The sequence below is a fragment of the Sphaeramia orbicularis genome, chromosome 22, assembly GCF_902148855.1.
Source record: "Sphaeramia orbicularis chromosome 22, fSphaOr1.1, whole genome shotgun sequence".
Lineage (NCBI taxonomy): Eukaryota > Metazoa > Chordata > Actinopteri > Kurtiformes > Apogonidae > Sphaeramia > Sphaeramia orbicularis.
The window spans coordinates 49,115,813-49,132,695 of NC_043978.1; positions in this window are offsets into that span (position 1 = coordinate 49,115,813).

The following is a 16,883-nucleotide window of genomic DNA, read 5'->3' on the forward strand; positions in this document are numbered from 1 at the left end:
CGGAGTAGAGCCGCTGCTCCTCCGCGTCGAGAGGGGCCAGCTGAGGTGGCTTGGGCATCTGTTTCGGATGCCTCCTGGACGCCTCCCTGGGGAGGTGTTCCGGGCATGTCCCACCGGGAGGAGACCTCGGGGAAGACCCAGGACACGTTGGAGAGACTATGTCTCTTGGCTGGCCTGGGAACGCCTCGGGGTCCCCCCGGAAGAGCTGGAGGAGGTGTCTGGGGAGAGGGAAGTCTGGGCATCCCTGGTAAGACTGTTACCCCCGCGACCCGGCCCCGGATAAGCGGAAGGAAATGGATGGATGGAAAATACAAGTACAGGGTTATTCAAAAAGAATGAACCGATTTCATTATGCAATATTTAAATAAGGAAAAGCAATAGAAAACTCCGGCCAAGTCACAAGTATTCTAATCACAATCAACTTTTATTTCCTGTTTTACAAGTGTTCGGTGTGGCCACCACCTGCAGCACGGACAACATCAATGCGATAAGAGAATTTCTCCCGGATGCGCATCAGTATATCACAATCCACTGAGTTGATCACTGTTGTTATTCGATGTTTAAGGTCATCGAAGTTAGTGGGTAGCAGTGGAACATAAACACGATCTTTTATGTATCCCCACAAGAAAAAAATCACACGTTGCACCAAGAGCAAAGTCTTGGGCCCTGTTCCGACCAATCCATTGCCCCTGGCACCCCTGTGGCAGCCATTCAAAACTTGAATGAATGAATGAATAAACTTATTTTTGGTTTTACATTGATCATTGTACTCAGTACATTAATCATAATAAACATAAATACCAAAAAAGGAATAGGCTAGCAACAAAAGCTTATTTTTTTGCCTATCCTTTTCAGCTAATACACTGCTTACATCAACTTAAATGTGTACAGCATCAAGCATTCACACCATAATAATAAAAAACAAAACACAAAAAAAAAACAACAAAAACATATCCACCATCTCAATTCAATATTTCTGAATAATTTTAAACTTAAGGTACTTTTTCTTTTTTTTTTTTAAACTTCACCAAAGGAGTGGATGACTTAAATGCATCATAAGGTCCATTCCATAATTTCAAACCCACAATCCCAGTTCATCATTACTGATTTTAAATGAGCCTTAGTTTTAGTTGTTTTTAATGTATTCATTTATTTATTAGTTATTTATTTTATTCATATGGCAAATACGGGTCCTCAGAAACCAGTTTCTGTAATGCTCAGAGTACGTAGACTGAACCCACATGCACGACCCAGAGACAGATGTAAAAGTTCACAGTGTTTATTAAACACCAAGCTCACTATAATGACAGTGAACAGAATCTTGAGAACAATGAGCCCCGGGTTCTTCTCTGGGTTAGAAAACCGGACCGGAGATGAAAACCCACAGTCCGGATCGGTAGAGCACGTCGGGAATCCGACTAGGGAAAAGCAGAGGGAGGTCAGTGGCAGAACCAGGTCATACACGGGCAGGCAGACGGAAAGGCAACAGGACACATGGATCAGGCTAGCTCACGTACCGTAAAAACAGGCGATAAGGTCGAACACACGAAGTCAGAAGGAGGCTGAAGTACCGACAGGGATTAGGCAAACAGGCAAAAACAGAGATGGCAAACCGGGTCAAACACAAGCAGGCAGACAGACAGGATCCAAAAACGCTGGTAGGTATCTCACAAGGAAAATACAAACTGGCAACAGACAGGGGGAAACACAGGGCTTAAATACACAAAAGGGAGGGAAGACAATGAGACACAGGTGGAACAAATTAGGGCGGAGACAGGTAATCAGGAACGGGTGAAACAATCAAGGAGGGGAAGTAAAGACACCAGACACGACACATGAGGGAAACTTAACAAAATAAAACAGGAAATGACAGACAAACACACAAGACAGACAAAACCAGACTAATGTCTGGTGGCATGCATGACAGTTTCATTCTCTTGTTCGTGATGGAATGACAAATAAAACTCCTTTGAATCATCTAGACTTCTCATCAAGGTCAAGGTTGCTTTATTTATACCCGTAGGTAGATTTGTTTTGCAGTCTAGGTGATTGCCTTGGCATTACAACAACACATACATTGAACATGCAAGACAGGCACTTGATCACACTTACAGACAGGACAAAAAGACAGGACAAAAAGTGCTCAGTGTTCCACCATTCATCAGTATAGCAGCATGGATAAGTAAAAGAATAAAATAAATAAGATCAAATAAATAAAAACAAGATGCAATAAAACACAATAATAACCAGAAAAGATAAAATAAAAACAGCCTGGGATAAAAACCAGGATAACAACATAAACTTAAAAAAAAAAAAAATTAAAAAAATTTCTCATTTGTCCTCACTTCAATCCACTCTCACATATGAAAATCTCTGAAAATTGTATTACTCTCTCTTAATTCCAAGAACCACGACTGATATTTGAGACAATACTATTTTTATCCCTCATGTTCCATATACCTATTTAGAAACAATTCTTTATACATCTTTTTAAAATATATTTATGTTTGTACTTTCCCTTATCTCCTGTTCTAGATTGTTCCACAAAAAAAAAAAATTAGAAAACTCCTCTTTCAAAGGTCCACTGACTCATTCCATGACGATGCTTGAGAACTGAAGCAATGCATCATGAAATCAGTTCATTCTTTTTGAATAACTCTGTATTTTGTGCATGGAAGCGTAAGGGTTAATATGAGATCTGTCGCCATGCCCAGTTCCATTAGTCTTTTGCTTGCATGCATAAAATAGGAAAAAAATAATGACATGTTAACCCCCTACCATCAGTACAAAGATTTCACATTAACGACAGTAATACTAACTAGGTTTCAACTGTCATAGTTCAGTTTGCTGTGCATTCATGTGTCTCACCCTATTTCCCCCCTTCTCTCCCAATCTTTCTCTCCTTCTCGTCCTTTAACCCTCTCTCTTTAACCCTTTAATTAGTCATGTCAGTGGTCCATCCTCCAGAGTCGGGGTTCTGCTCCAATTGGCTTAAGAGTCTGGTTTAGACCAGCTCTAAATGTAAAGTGTCATGGGATAACTTCTGTTACGATGTGACACTATATCAATAAAATTTGATTGATTGACATCAGGCTACATTCTCCAGTAACTATTTATCCTATTATTGTGTATCTGTTTCATCAGTTTTAGTGAATCTTATCTTGTATATCTATTTTTTTTTTTTTACTAGTTTGATCATATCTTGTATTTTTGCTATATCTTTATACAGAACTTTGGAGACTTTGCGTTGTTGTAAATGTGCTATAGAAACCAAATTGACCTTGAAACTTGACCTTGTAACTCCACATAAATCTCATCATTATGCTCAGATGTGTCTCTTCTTCTTTACAGTGAAAATATTTTATCACCTTTGAGTCAGAAATACCTTTTTTTTTTTCTCTCTATTTTTTTCTATGGGCTCAGCTGGCTGACAGGCAGCTGTCTGTACCGATAAGGCAGCAGCCAACACCAACTGTACTCCCAGTCATCATTGCCCATTTTTCTGACACCTTTGCTTATGTATCCTCTTTTATTTGGACATTTTACCAGGGAATATCTCACATTACTTTTTTTTTTTTTTTTTTTCCCTACTTGTCTTGTCCAGCGTCCTAACAGCAGAATGGTAGTCTGGTTCCTTCTGGTGCTGAACAAATTTGCTTTGCCAAGGGTAACTTCATAAAGTATATGAAGCGCCCTTTGATATTCTACTGTGTTTATTATGAGTTTTGTTGAACCATATTTCGATGGCGGACCTGACATGGGGGGTGGGGGGGGGGGGGTAGAAGAAGGGGAGAGAACAAGAGAGAAGAAGATGGCGAAGACCCTCACAAGAAAGTATCAACAATACAAACAGTAACAACCATGGAGACAATTATAATGGTAACAATAACTACAACCAGAACTGAGTAAACTATTTATCCTACTGTTGTGTATCTGTTTCATCAGTTTTAGTGAATCTTATCTTATATATCTATGTTTTTTTTTTTACTAGTTTGATCATATCTTGTATTTTTAGCTCTATCTTTGTACAGCACTTTGGACACTTTACATTGTTGTAAATGTGCTATAGAAATAAACTTGACCGTCTAACTTGACCTTATAACTCCACATAAAACTCATCATTATGCTCAAATGTGTCTCTTCTTTTTTACAGTGAAAATATTTTATCACCTTTGAGTCAGAAACCTCTTTTTAATGGTTACCTAAACCTCAGTGTAATCCTACTATATAATGCACGTTCTGTGTCCGTCTAATCGATGTTGCGGCACAGGAGGGCGTTTGTAAGGATTTTCCTCAGCCTTCACAGGCCCCATCGCCGCCAAACTCACCAAATGAATAGAAACATTACCTGACTATCTACTAGGCACAATTTTATGTCCGTATTCAAATTTTGTGAGGTATGCTGGGCGATTTTAGCCTCTCATGCGATCATACAATGGCACCACGGGTACAATGCCGCTAGTCTTAACTAAGTCAGGCTGTGTTAAGACTAGTGTTTAGACTGGACTTGATGTGGGTTGTGCCAACCAATGTTCAGCCAAGAAAACGGAATGAAAGAGTGAATCCAAAGGGTATGGGAATGAATCTACAGCAATTTCCACTGTACTTTTCTACTTTGTTTTAACCCTTTCATGCATAGTGGTCACTCCAGTGGACAGTTATTCTACAGCTGTTCTCTTGTATATTCATGGGTTTAGTTGTTTTAGTTCCATATCAACCAACACAGTGGACGCTTATGCATCATCCCATAAACTGCAATTCATATCATTACTGTAACTTTGCTGTTCTTGATTGGTTCTTGAGTGGAAATCAGTTTTTTTTTGCATATTATCTCCATGAAGTGAGTAATAACTAGTATTAGAATATGTTTAAATGTGAGAAAACATCAGATTAGCTGCATTAAACATGGTTTCATTTCACTGTTTTCATATCGCTTTATGATATTGGGTTTTAAATACACGTTTCTTTGCTTACAAGAATAAAATTGAAGGTGTAGCTGAGTGTACCTTTTTGTAAATCTATGAAAAAAAAAAACCTCAATCTCATTGTTTTTTTCATGTCTAAGGAGGAATAAAAACCCTCCAAAAAAACCCAAAACAAAACAAAAAAACAAACACCTCAACTATGGTTCTCATAACTCATGCATGAAAGGGTTAATATTACAGTTCATCCATTCATTCAGTTAAGTGTGTTTGTGTATTTTATTTGACTTAGGATCCATTAAACATGTTCCTCATCCTGATGAAGTGTCTTTGGAGTCAGACATGTCGGCTTATCCATAACTTAACCCTTAAACACCTAAAATCATCTACTGATCTAAAATATTTAACCCATAAACACCCAGTGCTACTTTTGTGGTAGTTCCCAAATTATTTTTCCCTTATTTCTACCTTTCTTAACTGATTTATCACCAATTTAAAAAAAATAAAATAAAATAAAATAAATTTATCCTCTTTATTTTGCATTTTTTGGCATAAATAATGTATTTTCCTTTCTGTAATTCACAGATCATGTAGATGTTTGTGAAAATTCAGAGTACATTCAAGGTTAATTATATCAAAAAAGACAAAAATGAATTAAAAGTAAAAGATATGGCTCACTGAATGTAAAACAAGTGTTTCCATCCGCTGTCATTGATCCAACTCATGGGTTTTACTGATGAATCAATGTTGTAGAAGATGACGGTGTTTCCATGGTAACTACACAGCCTCTAAACATCCAAATGGGTCATATCTGATGACCATGAAAAGATGAAAAACTGCATTTTACACCAATTATTTACATGTATTGATAGGATTAGTGGATCAACAGGTATTAAACAGTTTCTATAGATCACAGGTGTCAAACATGTGTCCCGGGGGCCAAAACTGGCCCGCCAAAAGTTCCAATCCGGCCCACGGGATGAATTTGTGAAGTGCAGAAGATATTAACAGTCAAGGGCATCGAACTCGAAAATAATAACATAATAACCTAGAAATAATGACTCCAAATGTTCTTCTTGGTTTAATGTGAAAAAAAATAATATGACGTTATGCCTATAAATAAAGGCAACACCAATTTCTTCTTTTTGATTTATTGCAACGAACATTAAACTCTGATCTCCTTTAATAATTAAACGTCAATAACCTGAACAAATATGAACAACCTGAAATGTCTAAAGAAAAATACATGTAATTTTAACAATATTCTGCCTGTTTTGTGCCTTGGTAGGTCTGATCCATAATGCACATGTAGCAATCATAAGTTGATGCACTATATTGATCAAATTTTTCTTATTATTTCTTGTTATTTTTCTTCAGGAATTTCAGTTTTTTTCAGGTTATTCACATCTTTTTTGTTTGGATAGTTTGTAAAATGTAAATGATTTCACAATTTAATCTTATTTTTTTGCATATCAAATTTGTAGTTGTCATTATTTATAGGCTATTATGCTATTATTTTACTGGTCTGGCCCACTGGAGATCAAATTGGGTGAAATGTGGCCCATGAAAGAAAATGAGTTTGACACCCCTGTTATAGATGGTTTGGCTGTTTGGGTCTTTATGGGTTAAGAACATCTGAAGCACTAATCCGATCAATACTGTGAAATAATTCAGGTAAAATGCAGTTTCTAAGCATTCTTTATCTTCTTTAACATGGATTCTCCAAGAAAACCCAAGTAGATGAATAAATGCCATTGGTTGTAGATGCTTGCTTTTGTGTTTAGTTAATGACATAGTTTGCTGAAAAAGTCACGTTTTCTTCAATTTTCTCCGTCTTGATATGATGGCTTTTACTCTGAGCTTTTATTAACACTTACATGGTCAGTAAATGAAAAATTACAAAGATGATATTAAAATAAGTAGTGATAAATCACTTTGTAATGGTTAAATGTAGAGAGAAATTCACCACAAAAAATAGTTCTGGGGCTTGATGGGTTTAGTCTCCAGATAAAAAAAAAAAAAAAAAGGAAAAATAATACTAATATTTTAGGCAGCTTATATCATTTGCACAGCAGAAACAAAACACACTGTAAACATCAAGCCAGACTTTTGTCCACATCATGCGGCGTTTATGACATGTCTAAAGAGATTATGACAGACTGACAGATCAGAGACAAACGTTAACTGTGCAGATGAATGTGTACGCAAATATACAGAACACAGCCGCCCTGTCACTTGACATTTAATTCACTTTAAAATGTTTATTCTCTAAAGCTCCATACATATAATTGTTTTTTTTAATATTGTATTGTATTATTCTTATCCTCAATACTGTCTATCTATTTTCCCTTTTAAACCCATAAAGACCCAAACATCCACCGGTGACCAAAAGCATCTACTGGTATAAAATGTTTAATACCTGTTGATCCACTAATCCTATCAATACATGTAAATAATTGATGTAAAATATAGTTTGTCATCTTTTCATGGTCATCAGATATGACCCATTTGGATGTTCTGAGGTTCCGTAGTTACCATGGAAACAGGTCATCTTCTACAGCATTGATTCTCCAGTAAAACCCATGGAATTTGATCAATAACAGTGGATGGAGACACTTGGATTATGTTCAGTTAATGATAGATTTCCTAAAAAAAAGTCCCTTTTTATTAGTTTTCTCTGTTTTGATATAATAGCCTTTGAATTTACTCTGAGTTTTATTGAACATCTAAATTTAAGATAGAAAATAGAATATAGGAAAGTACATGATTTACTGTGAAAATTGCAAAAATACTGAGGGTAATGCAATAAGTGGTGACAAATCATTTAAGAAAAATTAAATAGACAGAAAAATTCCTTTGCGAACTGACACAAAATGATCACTGGGTCTTTATGGGTTAAGTTACACCACAATCCATTCATTAACTTGAATTTAACCCTGTAAAGTCTGAACCATTAAATCATTGACAGAAAATTCCAGTTCTTTGAAACTGGAGCTTTTATTGGTCCTTCTGAATAACCCCTATTTTTTTTTTATTTTTTTTTTTTAAATATCAATTTCCATGTATGAGTTTTAATTTTGTATCATATTTGATACATCGGGTCTCAATGCTCAAATATTATTATTTTTGAACAAACAAAAACATAATATAGCACAAACATGTTTAACAAATTGGTAATCCCTTTTTAAAATTGTCGAAGTTCTACCTCCTTCCTCATTAATGACAGTCTTGTTGTGTCACTGGAAAGGCCTCTGGTGAACGAATTCCTCCCTCTGGTGGATTATCTGTGTATTGCATGTATCTAATTGTATACATCAGGTTTTTCAAGAAAACAAATATCACACTGATCATGCAGAGGGCTTCAAAACTCATGCATTAAATATGTTACATTTGGTGTTATAGGGTTAACAACGGATTTGCAGAACACAGAAGTTACGTGACAAGTGATCAGTAGTGTTGTAATCAAGACCGACTAGACCTAGACCAAGACACTGCTGACACCGAAAGGTATCAATACCATGACAAGACTGAGACCACAAAAAACTGGACCGATCTCGTCTCAAGAAGTACATCACCAATGGACGGCTGGCATTGTCCGCTGAGAAAATGTATACAATGTAATATGTTTTTAAAATAGATGCATCTGACTGGTTGCATTTGAAGAGGGTGCGTAATAAAAAAATGATGCTATTCTGTGATGATGCAGTTTTTGCAGATTAATTGCAGAAATCCACGCGATTAATTGTGATTACAAAATTTAATCGCTGCCCAGCACTAGTCAGAACATAACAGTCTGTGACAAGACCGAGACCACAAAAAATTGGTCTTGAGACCAAGACCAGTCTTGAGAACTACATCACTAGTGATCAGCAAGTTAAATGTAGGAAAGTTTCTGATTTCCACTGAAAAAGTGCAAAATAAAGGTGATAGTATTACAATAAATGGTAATAAATCACTTAAATATAGAGAAACAATTATTTGATAACTGCCACAAAACTAACACTGGGTCTTTATGGGTTAATACAGAATTCGATCAGTGACCTATAACCCATATACACATAAGGCTTGTCTCAGGGAACAGGGCGTTGGTAGGACGGATGGATGCAGACACTTGTCACTGTTGATGACTCACCTGATGATCACTAACTCAACATCCCTTCATCCCCCACTCACCACCCCCCACCCCCCACCCCGACTGTACGGCCTCCGAGAAAGGCAGCTTATCCTGGATTTCCCTGCCAATCGTCACATGTGGTGCCCTCTCATTCATCCAGTCTGATGTGGCTTCTTGCCAACACTGCCACGGGATGGGATGAATTATGTAAAAAAAAAAAAAAAAAAAAGTTTGATCTAGCATCTCAATTAATCTGCAGGTCACTGCATGCCAAAGCTGATATAATATTTTTCTGCTGATATTTTCCTCCTTTTTTTCCAAAAACTGTTGCAAATTACTGTATGTTTCACAAAATAACTGTAAAGAATGAAAAAGTACAACAATAAGCCCATCTGGACAGAGGAGATGGTAAAGTCTACAGTCCATTAGTAACATGTCAACTACCAGAGAACCAGAGCCTATTGGTGGGTGCAGGAAAACCAAATTAAATGTCCATGTAGGTGGATTTAGGATGATCGAACTACAGAAATGGGATATAATATAGGCTAATCAGGGTTTCTGCCGGTATCAGGAAATCTAATTTAATGCATTTTAATCCCCTTTTTAATGCCACTTTTAACATATTTAATGCCAACATCCAACTGCAGATACAGTTTTATAAAAAGTTTTTTGTTTTTTTTTTCTTAAACCTGCCGCCACCACCCCTCTTCGGAGGACAACTTTATTTTTAATTACAGCTTGTGTTTAAGTAACAATCTCCAACTTCATATTCACATGTTCATCCACTCCTTGCTTGTACATGTATACACAGAGGGAGGGCTCATACAGCCCCAAGTGTACAGAGACAGGACGAGACAAGACAGTGGGACAAGCCAGACAAAACAAAAACAGATACTGATTACATATTCATCATTATGCATTGGTGTGTGTGTGTGTGTGTGTGTGTGTGTGTGTGTCAAGTCAACACCAGTCATCAACCAGTGCATCCTTGGTTTAAGCTAGCTGACAAGAACAACATCCAGGTATTCCATGCGTTCTTGGTTTATGCAAACTTGCAGTGGGAACAGTACTTGGGCCACAACTGATGACGTTTCATGAGAACGCAAGAACGGAAGAACAGACCAGAACACGTATTGAGAAACGGCCAATGTGGCCTTGCTCAGTGTGGAAGTCCTACTTTGTTCCAACTATTTGACCTCTCTCGTTGGGACAGCCTTCCTGTCTCATCTCTCATAATGAAAAAGGAAAAACCCAAAACTAAATAGAGATCCATTCCAAGTTAGTTTAAAACTACTTAAATGTCCTATTCCCTTCACTACCTTTTCTACCTCCGTTCTTGTCTAACTGCGTAAACTTACCCATGTACTGCTTACATGTATGTGAGTCGCTGTTATGGTATTTTGTTTGAATAAAAAAAAAATAACCCTACAAACTCATCATTCTTTGTTGTGCTTTCTTCAGTTATTAAAGTTACCTACCCTTAGAAAGATCGATTTAATTATGCTTGATATTTTTGAGTAAATTAAATAAAATTTCATTCATTCATTCATTCATTTTCTGAACCTGCTTTATCCTCACTAGGGTCACGGGGGTCGCTTGGAGCCTATCCCAGCTACATAGGGGCGAAGGCGGGGTACATCCTGGACAAGTCACCAGTTCATCGCAGGGCTGACATTTAGAGATAAACAATCATTCTCACATTCACATCTATGGGCAATTTACATTAACCAGTTAATCTATCAGTGCATGTCTTTGGATGGTGGGAGGAAGCCAGAGTACCCGGAGAGAACCCACGCAGACACGGGGAGAACATGTAAACTCCACACAATAAAATTTAATAAAATTAAAACTTGACTCGTTGATACTGGGGTGCTGCTAGCAATTGTGGGCCCCAGTAAAGTTAAACGTTGTGGGCCCTTCATAAAATTCAGTATCTTGTTGATTAGTCGGAATGGGGGGGCAGCAGTTATATACAGGGTGGGGGAGCAAAATTTACAATATTTTGAGGCAGGGATTGAAAGACAGTGTTTGACCAATTAGTTTATTGAAAGTCATCAGAATTTATTTGCCACAAGAAAATGTACATAATAGAAAATGTTTTTATTCTATGTGTCCTCCTTCTTTCTCAATAACTGCCTTCACACGCTTCCTGAAACTTGTGCAAGTGTTCCTCAAATATTGGGGTGACAACTTCTCCCATTCTTCTTTAATAGTATCTTCCAGACTTTCTCGTAATAGTTTTGCTCATAGTCATTCTCTTCTTTCCATTATAAACAGTCTTTATGGACACTCCAACTATTTTTGAAATCTCCTTTGGTGTGACGAGTGCGTTCAGCAAATCACACACTCTTTGACGTTTGCTTTCCTGATTACTCATATGGGCAAAAGTTTCTGAAAAGGTATGGATAATAGTGTTAGGTATGATTATGACATCAATATATGTTTGGTTTCAAAACAATTGATGTAATGCCTGCTGAGAAAAAACAACTAAATGTTCATTGTAAATTTTGCTTCCCCACCCTGTACATGGGGGTGTGGTCCATAACTAACGTAACTAACACTGGTGTGAAGCGAAACTGAAACTTAACATGCTTTTAGCGTCCCACTCCTGGCTTCTATTCCTCTATTATACAGCAGATCTTACATTAAATTTTCACAGCTTCTAACCTGTATCCACTGGAACCCCTCCACTGCTCTGTAGGCCCCCCAGAAATGCTGGGCCCCATGAATTTGCCATGCTTACCCCCCCCCCTTTAGTCTTAAGTAAACTGGACTTAACCTCCTAAGACCCAGGACATGTCAGCAAAGTACAAGCTTTTTTTGTTTTTTTATTAAATAAGTGCCTATATTGGAAACATCATGATGCAACAGTTTTTTCAGATGCAGTTTTTTTAATTTTTATGGAATGTCCTTTGTGGTGGACAGTTTTCTTCTCTTTTTTTGTATAAAGTTGTGAAACTCTTGGACAGAAAACCCATAGCTGGGTCTTAGGAGGTTAAAACTAACGATCATGTTTACTTGCCTTTTTTGAGTGCAACCGGTTTCCTAGATTCGATTAAGTAAGATGAACTTGTCATATTTTCCAGTGTGAGGAAACCCCATAAACTCTGTCTTGCCCCTGGTATTCATCTGTTGTAGTGTTGAGATTACAAATCAGTTGTTCAGGGATCAGTGGCGGCTACAAAAAACGTCTCACTGTGATTAAGCAGATGATAAGAGTCTCTCTGTAGAATCTGTGTTGATCTGTCTTGACCATACATGACTTTAGACAGGCAGGTGAAGCTGTGGGATTGGCAGAGGTAATGACTGCCCCAAGCCTTTTCCAGTTGCATCAAAGTAAGATTGGGGTTGTGCTTACCGGCGAGCCTGTTCCCCCCTGTCAGAGAATGCCGCCAGCTTAGTAATTTTCTTTTTGAAATGCATTCAATACTTTCTACAAGCAGTGTGCCAAAACCGTCTGAACCTGACAGCATTCCTGATGAAAAAACCTGCATATATGCTTTATGACAGACCACAATACATGCAGCTGAATGACTCTTAATTCTGGATGATGAGTCTGGAACAATGCTGATTATACGCTGAGTGAAGTGTGTTATGTTTGAAGAAGAGCCACTCTGCGTCCTCTCTCTGAATGCCGAGCACAGCCCTCATCTTTGATATAAACTCCCAAATTAGCTCAGCATGTGAACATCATTTACATTCATATTGTGTGAAGTGATGAATTGCTTCATGATGGCTAGCAGCTCTGTAATTACAAAGATGATGATGTATGGACATTCAACTCATGTTGAGGTCTTGATAATATCCTTTGGGTGTACATCTACATTTTTAGAGCATGTTATTCCATTAACTATAATTACAGTCTCTATGTCTGATTTGGTCATGTGGTGTCTTTAGATAATAAAAATGGAGATAAGTTAGGATTAAATACTGGATATTTAATTAAAGAAAAATAATGGCACCAATTTAAACAAGGCCAACACTGAACATCATAATGACGCCATTGCCACCCCAGTTTGATGTTGAAAATGAAGGTCAAAGTGGAAACTCAAAGAAGTCATCCAAGAGCTTCACAAGTTGCACTTAAATACCAAATATGAAGGACAATGGATGATTTGGTGAAGAATAATTGCATTGAAGTGCAGAGTAATTTTTTCAGAAAATAATGAGCCAAAGTATTGCTTTGATTGTGTTGCTAAATAAATGAGTGGTGATGAATGTTTTAAAAATGTGTAGGTAAATATTAGTTGGAAAACTGTGCACTTTTAATTCCCCTCAGCAAATTATAGTGCAATATTCTGTTGAAAGTTACTGTCCTATAATTACCTCTGCCGGGAGGTATTGTGATCACTTTGCTTTGTGTGTTTGCATGTTTGTGTGTTTGTGTGTTTGTTTGTTTGTTTGTTTGTTAGCAAGATAACTCAAAAAGTTACTGACGGATTTTCATGAAATTTTCAGGAAATGTTGATACTGGCACAAAGAAGAAATGATTAAATTTGGTCGTGATGGGGGGGGGGGGCAGCAGATCTGTTTTGGCAGAGGTCTGCAATCTCCTGTCTTTATTATGAGTTTTACTGAACTACATTTAGACGCTGGACCAGACATCATGAACAGGGGGGAGGAGAAGAAAGGGGTAGAAGATAAGGAAAGAGTGAAGGGGGGGAGAAAAAGGAATAAAAAGGTGGCAAAGACCCTCACAAGAGAATATCAACAATATTAAAAAAGCACTCCGACTGCTGACAGACCTCCGCTAAGGCAGATCTAAAAAATACAAAATACAGAGGATAATATTATAATATATGGGGATAAATTATTTTGGAAATGTTTAAATTTGGGAAAAACTCATCTGGGAGTCACCACAAAAATAATTCTAGGTCTTTAACATGAATTATCTTTCATTCATTACGTTCACAGAAGCCATTTTTTCATAGACATTGAAGAAAAGGTGAAGAATTCAACCAGTGTGAGTATTATATTTATGATTCTGCTGATGGTTAAATAGTAGGGATGTAAACAATTGATCAACTGACGATTAATTGTCAATAAGAATTTGCTCAATTAAATTATTAATTGTTGGTTAATTGCCCTTTTCCGCCCGTCCACACCTGTCCGAAGGCTGCCGGTTTGTCCGCGCTGCGCCACAGCTGGGATAGCCGGTCATTGAACTGGATCATGGTGTTGATGAGTTAGAATGTCTTTATGGACACAAATGCGGGGTCGGTATCGGAGCGTTTTCCGTGGAGGTTGGTCTGGTCTACAGTCAGTGAAAAGTTTCACTTTCACTTCTGCGGGGGCACAGACTGCACCGTCCAGTGCCCCCACAGTATTAGAAGTAGGACGGAAAGTGACGTACGCACGTGCGTGGTTACCAACCAACACGCACACATCCCCCGACTGTACTGCACGCGTGCGAGTACCCCCCCCCCACGAAACGCACACGCGTACACCCCCCCATTACACACCACCACATTAACAGATGAATTCCACAGGAAACACTGACTGTATCCAATGGTTCAATAAATCAATCATTAAGGAATATGACATGATTTTTTCATGGAGTGTATAATCAGTATTTAGCTTTTATTCTTATAGACCGTATTGAAAAAGAAATTCAGGTTCTCAAGAAAATTGCCGCTTATCAATTAATCGTTAATCGATCAGTAAGGGCAACCAACTAATGATTAATGAATTAATCGATAATTTGCATCCCTATTAAATAGTATAAAATACACAGTTTCGGTTCATTCTAACTGGCTGAGCCGCATTCGAAGCTGAGTAAAAATCATCTATAAACACACACCTGTGAGCGTACCCCATCGGTACCTGTTACTGTGCTGTACACATCATTTTAGACTGTTTTTGGGGGAGCTAAGCTTGGATGAGTGGTGGAAAGAGATGAACAGGACATAGGAGGAAAGAAAAAAAAAAAGAAAAAAAGAATGGACATAGTAAAATCAATGTGACCTGAAAAGAAGGCTGTGTCGTTTGTTCACTATTTCCAGACCTGGACTGTACAAAAGTCAGTGATGTCAACGCAGAAGCAGAAATCAATACAGTAAAGGCTCAGATGTGTGAACCATCCGTGTGCTATTAATATCACCCAAATGAGAAAAGATGCTGGAGTAATAGCCCTACTTCTGGAGTCTGGTGTCAAAAGGCCTGAACCAGCCAAGAGAGGAGACCACAACCCAACACCACTACAACACCCCTACTGAAGGAAGTCTAAATACTCTAATCTACACACAAGCAGACCATAGTGTGTGATGCATAGAAGCATAGAAGAACTGTATTTATAGAGTAAATCTTTATTGTCACTGTGACAGCAACAATGAGGATTACTTTAGCAGCTTTGTTCTGTTTAGCAGCAGATTCTCAAAAGTCTGTATATGAAGGCCCAATCCCATTTCACCCCTTAGCCCCGCCCCTTTACCACTACCCCTCCATTTTGTATGTTCATGTGGAGAGGTAGGCGTGTCCTGATTCTTGATGAGTCGGAGGAGAAGGGCAAAGGGGGACGGGACTGTTTGGCCCTCGAAATGGAGATTTTCCAGGACCACACTACAAACAGAGGGGTATGAGAAATCTCCCATAATTCTGTTCGAATCATCGGCAAGATGGAGGTGAACCAGAGGTCGCGTTAACCGAAAATATTCCATCATTGGTGGATTTTTTTTTTTTTAAATAACGGAAAATTCTGAAGGCCGTCCATCATTTTGACAGATTAAAATACTGAGGGTAATCTACCAAAGAAAGTTTTCACACAACACTGTGAACTGTGTGATTTCTCATAGACTGCAAGGGAGGCCCGGCTTCCCCTAAAATTACGAAAATTAAATGGTTAAATATGTACAGTTGTGTTGACATTTTATTGACTATAAATGTGTTAGAACACGTTCATCTTAAAGATGAGTTCGTTTGAATCAGCTTTATCACAAATCAACAAACGCGATGTTGTTCACTTCTCCTCCATTCCCGTGTCTCCGTTTTCTCCTCCATCTCTGCTCAGTGCATTTGTCCGTAGACTGCGGGCGTCTCTGGGCTTCAATGGGACTGAGTGGAACAGTTTTTTTCATTGCGTCAAAACTGGACGGTAAGTGGATAAATGCCACGATGTTGTCCCGCCCCCGGACACCGGGCGTCTCTGGGGGTGAATGGAGCTGTGGGCGAAGCCAGGCCCGGACTGGCTAATCGGGAGGACCGGGACAATTCCCGGTGGGCCGGTATAATATTTGGGCCGCGAGGGCGCGAGTTCACTTTAAATATGTATTTAATATTTTATTTATTTATTTTTTGGGGGCCGGTGTTCAGTCATAGCACTGAGTTGACCACGTAATCTGCAGCTGCTGTTCCTGGGCCCCACCCCCTCTACTAGTAAACTGTTTGTTTTCTTGCTGTTTTTTTTTTTGCGGACACACCGTGACCTGGCGTAACATCTCCTTGCATACGGTTAGTAGCTCTATACTGTAGCTGTGGAGCTTTTACGATCAGTGCTCTGTAGGCTATGTCGATGGTCAGCTGTGTTTGCTGTTTGAAACATGGATAATAGAAAGAGCAAGGGTGGTGTAGAGAAGGCAAGAATTAAAAAGAGGAAAGCTCTGGAAGCAAACGCAGCCAAATGTGACAAAATCTGCAACTTTTTCACAAAAACGACTTCCTGGTTGGAAACAACTAATAAGGACGATGAACCGGGTAAACCACCTTTCAAGTTAGTTAATTATCGAGTCAGTGAATTGTGTGGCATTGTGACGTGGAACATAACGTTATGTCATTTAAATAATAGTATGATGCGACGCCACGAAAGTGGGAAACTTTGTCTTGTAGCTTCTCAGAGTCAGAAACCAGATCCA